Source organism: Choristoneura fumiferana, chromosome 3 (genome assembly GCF_025370935.1).
Source record: "Choristoneura fumiferana chromosome 3, NRCan_CFum_1, whole genome shotgun sequence".
Taxonomy (NCBI): Eukaryota; Metazoa; Arthropoda; class Insecta; order Lepidoptera; family Tortricidae; genus Choristoneura; species Choristoneura fumiferana.
In genome coordinates this window covers 13,503,079-13,512,066 of record NC_133474.1, presented here as the reverse complement: position 1 = coordinate 13,512,066, position 8,988 = coordinate 13,503,079, and the positions used below count along the sequence as shown (strand labels likewise).

At 36.5% G+C, this 8,988-nt stretch overlaps 1 pseudogene; it reads right to left on the bottom strand.

Moving 5' to 3' along the window:
• Positions 1-840: 840 nt before the first annotated feature.
• Positions 841-6,549, bottom strand: LOC141426668 (neural-cadherin-like; annotated as a pseudogene).
• Between the last annotated feature and the right edge of the window lie 2,439 nt (positions 6,550-8,988).

Genomic DNA, 8,988 nt, shown 5'->3' with positions numbered 1-8,988 from the left:
CGCATACCCACGCTCGCACGCACGCACACAACCATCACAAGTCTATATGCAGCCACGCATGCACGCAACGGAAAACTCTTCACGAGCCATGACTATTATTTATTCGTTACCTACTATTTCCAGATAACCTATCTTTCTAATACTACACGGAGACGTTAGGAAAGGAACACCATAGTTACTGTACAGTTTTTTTTTCTTAAAACTATAGTAGAATTAGAATTACTTCCATATTTGCTAAGATATTCAGGGGTAGTTGCGTAACATTATATTTATGTACATCCCCTCGTGAATATTCCACTGTCAAATGAGCATTATAAACTCAACGGTCCGAATGGACACTTTCATCTAATTCAATCACTATTATAAAATATAACATATTCTTTTATTATTCAAGTGATGTAATGCGGAAGGGCCATATTATTAAGTGTATCACGTAAAGCTGTGGACTTACAAAATACTCGTATAAATTATTCACATGTATATAGCACACTATCTACAAACACCCACGACCCGGGTTCACGCCTGGCCCTCCCGCACAAATCCGCTTACCGCAATAACTTTCAATAAAATACTGACTCATAGTATGGCTAACTCGAATAAAAACTTATGTATCAAATATTTGGTGAAGATACGTTTACATATTTTATAAAAAATGTCGCAATTAAATATCTAAAACGAGTACTTAAGTTACGTTGACTACAAATAAAGTTGTATAAAATTGATAAGAATAATTAAGTCCGAGCGAGTGATTGCAGATTAGTACCCGCACTATATTTACAAGTTGCGACGCTGGGGTTCCCGAGTCGCCGGGGTCGCGAGTGCGCGCGCGCGCGGATGACTGCCGCGGCTCAGTGGGGGGTAGTGGGAGACAATTGACTAATGTGGCGGGCAGGAGTGGCCGCCTACAGCTGCTCGTCCATGTCCGGGCCGTACATGTCGGCGAGCTTGTCGAAGCGCGGGCCCCACGCGCCCAGGTAGTCGTACTCGTGCGTATCGTCGTCGGTGCCTGCTGGACACATTCACAATCACTAATTGCCAGGCACAGCTTAATCGAGAGCCGAGGTAAACATGAGACGCGCGGAGATCATATATTTTACTACCCCACCTTTTTATACCTAGATACCTGAGCTCTCAATCAGGTGGTCGTCACTATGCCTGCACAGGTACACCATTTAGAATTCGCTTTATGCTCATTTGTAATAAGCGATCAGTGATCTAGTGTCACCAAAATGAACGATATTTTCATACAAAACATGAACGAACTAAAAGAATTTCCTTGCTCACCCGCGACCTTACGATAGCTAAGCTTATGCATAATATGCGTGTTCACGCATAAGCTTAGCTATCGTAAGGTCGCGGGTGAGCAAGGAAATTCTTTTAGTTTATTGATATGGACCCCCGCAAAGTAACGCCTGATTCAATAAATTACAAAACACGAATTATGATACTGACACGACACGGATCGCGCGAAATAATCAAGATACAGAACTTTAGCGCAGCACAAAAGCTTGTGCTGTGAGATGATTCACATTTCCAAAACCATTCTGTCTTCAGATTTACCCAACTACTAACCACATCTGTATGAACCATGTTAGCGTAGCGGTGTAGACGATCTCTAGCATGTACAATTCTCTCACACTCGCGAATACTAATTGACATATTTCGGCGTAGTTTAGTGTGTGATACTTGTACATGTCAAACTACAATTTCCGGGGTTATAAACTTGTAACTCCGTGCAATGGGAAACAGACGAAGCCAACTGTTCACGGTTCGTATGCACGACCATTCAAGACAGACTAACTACTTCTGACACTTCTGTAATACGTTGGGTGGACGAAATTGCAGGCACCAACGTAATTGATGATGAATGGTCTGTCAAATATTTGGTATAGAGCATATGAAAACGTTTACAAGCACTAACGATATAATGTGCTTATGCACTCGATTCTACTTTAAGTCAACTTAATTATCCTCAAAGTGTGAGACTAGACAGTCATTGATCGCTTCAACTAATTTAACATGACAAGTCTTATACAACGGTTAACATTAGCAATTGCTCATGAGTAATAATATCAATTAACGAGTGAATATTAGCGTAATTCAATAGACTGACATGAGATATTAATATAAACGTTAACGAGTGATATTAGCGTTTACGTAGATTACCATATATCGGACTTATTAAAATTGTTAATTAACGACGATTATCGACGAAGAGATTGACATAACAGAAATTGACAAAGCTTCTCAATACGAAACGACAAGAAATATTTCTAAAAAATCTGCGTTTTTTTTTTAGTATGGGGTGTTTTAAGAGTATAAATTTTATTTCCATAGCGGTCGTGTTACAGAGCTATCACTTAACACTTATCAAATCAAGTCAAATTTACTAACTATCAGGATGCTGTTTTGCAATAGTGTGTTAACCATGATTAATTCTGCAAAACAATGACAACTCTTAGAAAAAGAATTTTTACAGTTGACATTGTATTGCAAAATGACAGTGAGTTGACTCAGTATTTCAAAACAGCATCCTAATAAAAAAAAATTAATATATTAGGTATCATAGAAATGTGAGCTCACCAGAAGCAAGGCTGGATAGCGAGCCGGCGGTGCTGCCGCCGCCCTCATACGCGTAGTTACGCAGATCGTCGAAGGGCGGCGCGTTGGGGTCGCTGTCCGCGCGCCGCTTGTGCTCCTCTATGAACATGCCCACGTTGGTCTCGCCCGGCACCCCCAAAGGCACCCCGACGCCCACGCCACCCCCGACCCCCACCCCCATGGGGCCACGCCCAGACCGACGCCCATCAATGGATCTAATTAAAGAAATCACAATCGAATTATTTATTGGCGGTCACCGAAAAGGAGACCGATATCGAGTGGCTTCTAAAAATTGGCCGTCAAACGACGTTAAGAGATTGTGATCGTTTTGTAAAGAGCCAATTTTTACGACTTTTTTTTACAAAATCGAGGGATATAATGGTAATTAAAAATGATGAGGGTCGGTCGTGTTTTTACAGCTTATGAATGTAAGCTTATTATAATGCATTTTGTATTAGGTACATTTGCTCTTAATTTAAACGTTAAAAAATCTTCGTCATTTTTATGGCATCATTAGTACTTAATTTACGAAGTACCTAACTAATTGCACGTTAGTGTAATACTGAATTATGTGGTCTTAAGCCCTAGTGAAGTCTTAGATTTAACACTGATTTTATGTATTCGGTACGACAGAGAAAAAAATACATTATAATAGCTTTTGCCCGTGACTTCATCCGCGTAGAATATTAACTTTGAGAAGTATTTATTTTTTTACGATACCTATTGTGCCAATAATACCTACACATAGAAACTTCTTCGGTTTACTAAAATAACCTATTTTACCAAACTATTTTATTGTCCTCATTTTTTGGTAAAACAAACATTTTGCGGGTAGCCACTCTTTAGGAGAGTAGTATTATATTAAGACGGCATTTTTACCAATCAAACGTAGGTACACATTTTTCCGATAAATATACTTATAGTAAATTTGCTTACGAATTTTCATCCCCATATTTTCAAGTAGGTCGAAATTTCAAAAGCGCCAGAACACATGTTTATTAGAGTTTCGTACCTCAAAAGGAAAAAATGGAACCCTTATAGGATCACTTTGCTATCCGTCCGTCCGTCTGTCTGTCAAGACCCTTTATCTCGGAAACGCGCGGAGGTATCGAGTTGAAATTGAAACCTCAAACTCAGACTAATAAATAGTAATTTAACAATTGAAAATTTAATATTAAGTATATAAGTAATTGAATAATAATATATTTTATCAAACGGACATTTTTGTTGCAAAATGTCCTTATAATAGATGAAACTAAACAAATGGACATAATATTAGAGTAGTAGTAGTATTTTGTTATAAATATAGTAAATCTCAATATTTGCATGACTTATAAAGTTTGAATGTATGAGACTCATAAATCATTGAACATCGTGTAATGTACTACATTTAAAGCAAATAAATAAATTTCATTTAATTTCATTTAATTTCATTTCATTTCATTTCAGACTTACAGTCCCGGAAGCTGTTAACAAATCAAACTTCTAAGTCAAAGCAGTCAAAAGCTACAATTGCCTTAACCGTAAACGATATAGGGTACTTCCGGCTGTTCTAGAAACTTGAAATTTTGTATGAAGGTAGATCTTACAGCACGATCAATAAGAGAAATCTGAAAATAATATTTTTTCATGTCTGACTGTCCTTGTCAATAAGCCATCTAAAATGACCCCATATTCTACAGGTACTGAAACCATCTTGAATATGAAATTAATACAAAGGCATGGATATCATGATCTGATTTTAGTCAGCATTTCAGTCATTTTTTAAAATGTAAATAAGTAGTTGTAGTGACATAACTACAATAGCTGGACATATAGTATCGCAAAATGTTTTGTAGATATTGATATATTCTTTAATATTGTACAACATTTTTTGAACTATCATCAATAGTTTCCACAGCGCATGTGATAAAAGATGTTTATGGCAACTTGTTTTAAATAGAAATAGAAAATCATTTATTCGTGACAAAGTACTTATAACAAAAAGATGTTAAAATTTTAAGAAAGTTGTATGGCACGAATAGTTTTATACTTTGAGTTACTTACATTATTGAAGTTTTCTGGTAATAAATATAGCCTATGGCACTTTGGAATAATTTAGCATTGTAATAGTGAAAGAATTTTTAAAATCGGTCGAGTAGTTTTTGAAATAATTCGTAACAAACATCCAAAAATGAAAAGCTTTCCTCTTAAAAAAATAGCCTATGGCACTTTGGAATAATTTAGCATTCTAATAGTGAAAGATTTGTTTAAATCGGTCCAGTAGTTTTTGAGTTAATTCGTAACAAACATCTAAAAATCCAAAGCTTTCCTCTTTATAATATTAGTATATATATTAGTATAAATATATTAGTATACTCGTAAAATAAAGTATGGACCTAAATAAATGAAAAGTGAAAATCTTTTGTTCCTTATGTTCCTTCTTATAACGACTTCAGAAAAATAGATAAGGTTTCGTCATATCGAAGCAATACTAAAATAATATTGGAAAAAGCTAATCAATATTAATGGTGAATACCTACCTTAATAAGATTCCAGAAAACCCAAAATAATAAATCTCATAATAGATTTTTCACTTATCATGCTCTAAAAGTAGGTCAATATAGCCTTACGAGGCGGGAGTAAAGTGAGCACTTTAGTCCCTAGGGAGTAAAAGTAATAATTTTTAATTTACTTCGAATGACTATTAGATAAACTCAAACAGCCAGTACTCGCACAAAATAAGATTGTGTGTGGACAATTTTCATGCCGAAAATGTTACGTTCTTAGTCTACGTGGTCTTAGTTCTATGCTTTTACCGCATATAAGGTGGCGCCATTCTATTTTTTCCAGTTTGTGTATGGACCATTCCCCCGATGCGATTTTGTATATCTGTGTCGGGTTGGAAAAAAATACTTACTTACCGCGAAAACTTTGAAATTGTTGTAGAAACGATTAAAATAAATTAATTATTCTCACGATGTCGTCAAGTGATAGTGAAAATTATGATGTCGAGCAAAGAGCAAAAGACATAATTGATACCTAATCTTTTGCCGTCGAAATCAAGAAAGATTTATTTTAATTTTATTACTAAATCTTAATGTACCAAAGTGACTATTTTTTTCTCGCAATCGAAGTGAAAAATAGAGTTTTCCCCTCGAGACTAAGTCAATATAAACCCTTGGATAAATAGACACCTCGCTAAAGCTCGGGTGGCTAAACACCTCGGGTATATATTGGTTTATTTTAGTCCCTCGATAAAAAATATACTATTTCATCACACTTGCTCGTAAACAGTGTCGAAACATGCAGGCTACCTTGCTTGCAACCCCCCAAATAAAACCCTCGACCTTAAAATGTGCTAGTCATGAAACCCGTGGTCGGTAAATAAGTCAGTGCCCGTACTAATTATGTTGTCATGAAGCCCAAGGTCGGTAATGAGTGCATAACGGACGTCAGATGACGACCGTGGAAAAAGCGTTTAGCAGCCCTCGAGATTCACTTTCGCCTTTATACAGAGGTTTTATTTGGACTCGATAGGCGTCTCAGTTGTGTGGGGTCCGATAAATTCGCAAGAATGGACATCTATTTTAATGGGTGTAGTAAAGTAGTAAAGCAACTCACAGGGTAGTTTGGTCGGCGCGTGATCGGGTAGCGGGCCGCCTATCGGTATTTGGAGAGGCGTGATGTCGAAGGCGGTCATGTCGTCTTCGCCGCCGCCCTCGTCGTCGTAGTTTATGATGTTCTCTCGCACGTCGTCGTCCGGTCCCGGGTATTTGATGTGCGCCTCTCGTCGCCGGTTGTACACCACAAACACCAGCACCAGAACTAGAGCATCGAAAACAATATTACTGTAGCATAATAGGGAATATGCAAGCATTTTTAATTGTTCAAATATATGTTATTGATTGACAAAACGAATAAGTTTTTTGCTGACTATACTTTTTGTTGATCGTGCTTGCATTGTCATTAAACCTACAACACATATTTTAGTATACCAAATTTCTCGTCTTTTTAACTGACACTGGATTTGGATAAAAACAAGCAAGATTTGAAACAAACACCAAACAAATATAAAATTGTAAATTGCTGCGTGTTATTTGTTTCGAGATCTTGGACAAATACCTATAAGTAACTTTTTTTTTCTAAAATAGCGTTAAATGCACAGTAATTTTAATAGTTTCATAAAGTAATATGTATACGATAGTTGATTGACGCTTCGTGAGTCGTAAATAGATTCTGAGTTTACCCGGTGTGTAAGTTATAAATCATTATTTACTATACATCTGTACAAAAATGTATTCAGTATTGTACAGTCGGCCAAGTAAGTATTATAAAAAAATTACTTGTAAGGGAAAATACTGTTAAACTGACATTCAAACTTAGGGTGGAAAAAATATTTTGGTGAAATAAATTTATCACTAGACAGTACTGAACAGACACGTATCTGTAGAGAAGCAAATTATGTTTCTGATTACATTAGTACCTCGTGCTAAGAAAACGGGGCAGTTTATTTCAAGGTACATAAAGAAGGTTTTCTCTTTATGTTCTTAATTTTGTACAGACAAGATAAAAGTTGCTAAAAACCTGGCCTTTACAAAGCGTAAATAGGTACTCATTGCAGTATCATTTCATCCTAAATATTATTATAAAGAGTGCGGAATAGGAATGCTAAGTAGCTAGAATGTAATTTGCATCTCCCTAGTCTACTAACAGGATAAAATCGAAGGAGAATAACCATTTCATGTAACATTTACACACTTTGTGGATTTACTGTCATTGAGTACAAATGGAAAACAGACTACTTAAAATTATCCGTCTTATCAGAAAAAAATGCCAATTTAAAATACGTTGACAAGGGAAACTGTCTATCCTGAATATGGTCAAAAATGTAATCTTGTCCCATGGTAAAATTAATTGAGATATGTCGTAAGAAATAATGACTATTTGTATTTACGTAGACTCAGAAAAATTACCATTTGTAAATTTATACGAGTAGGTATGTCCCGCCTGGAGTAAAGTTTGGTCTTCATTCAGATTAGAGGTACATTCATTCATTTATTGCATATATAATTTTGTTCCAAATTATAATAGGCACAGTTCAATTCGGGCCTAATTAATATACCTACAGCAAAAATAAATTTAGTTCTAAATATTTTTCACGACACTGCTCGAAAATGTAGCCATAGATAACCTAAATCCAGTACCCAAAACTGCCTATATATGTAAATTTAACAGCCGACTCATTTATGGCTCACAAACACGACAACAATGTAACACATTACGGTAACAGGTCGTATCAATATATGTATTCATAATACGATACCACTTTTTAGAATATAATTTCTAAATTTCATTCTAAAACTCAAGGTTTGCCAACGGACAATGGAGCGAAGCATTCTTGGTGTCCGAAGAACGGACCGGATAAAAAACATTGAGCTGCGTTCAAAGACTCAAATTGCTGACGTGGGCGTGATGATGGCCAAGTTGAAGTGGGACTGGGCTGGACATGTCTGTCGGGATACCGTAATGGAGGCAGACCGAAGAGGAGATGGAGGGACGAACTTAGATGCCTATAATGTGGGATGGCGGGAGCTCGCCTTTGATAGGCAGGAGTGGAGTAAGAGAGGAGAGGACTTTTCCCAGCAATGGGACACAAAAAATAGCAAAAAAAAACCCGGCATGCTGAAACGACATTCGGACCAATCAAAAGTAATCGTCTGCTGCATGTGAAATTAAATTGACCAATGAGAATGAGTCGTTCATGACTTTTATGTGGTGATTTTTTTTAAACGCATATATGCACAAAATGCTTTAATCTTTTTAAGTATGAAAAAACGCCACGGCATCGCAGCAGGTCGGACAAAGGTCGGACATGACGAGGATGACGTTTTGATTTTTTAAATATATGGTTGGGTACTACTGCCACTAAGAACAGACTCGTTTAAAAATACTTATGTCATAAAAAAAACTAAAATCGGCGGAAGGGGTGACACTATTTACCGGCCAGGATAATACGACCCGATTATTTACACGCCCAAACAAACTCGTGTTAAACTGATATGAGTTTCTATGGACGTGTACAAGAAAAATAGGGTCGGTATTTCCATGTCGGTATCATTATCCGGGCCAGTAAAGAGTGTCACGCGGCAGAACAACGCAATCATTGGATTGTTATTGTTTGTTTGTGGTAAATATTTTTTATATTTCCTCGCAGTGATCGTGAAAAGCACAATGTTTAGTCTCGCCCAAAAGTGTAATAGTTAGGCCTTCAATCGAACTCGTTCAGCTATTGCTTATTTTCTAGCTTCTACAACAATTTACTATTTCAGCACAATTAAGTTTTGACCAAATTCACTTTAGACGGTATTAATTTTAAACCGATTTTTTTTTAATATCATGGGACAC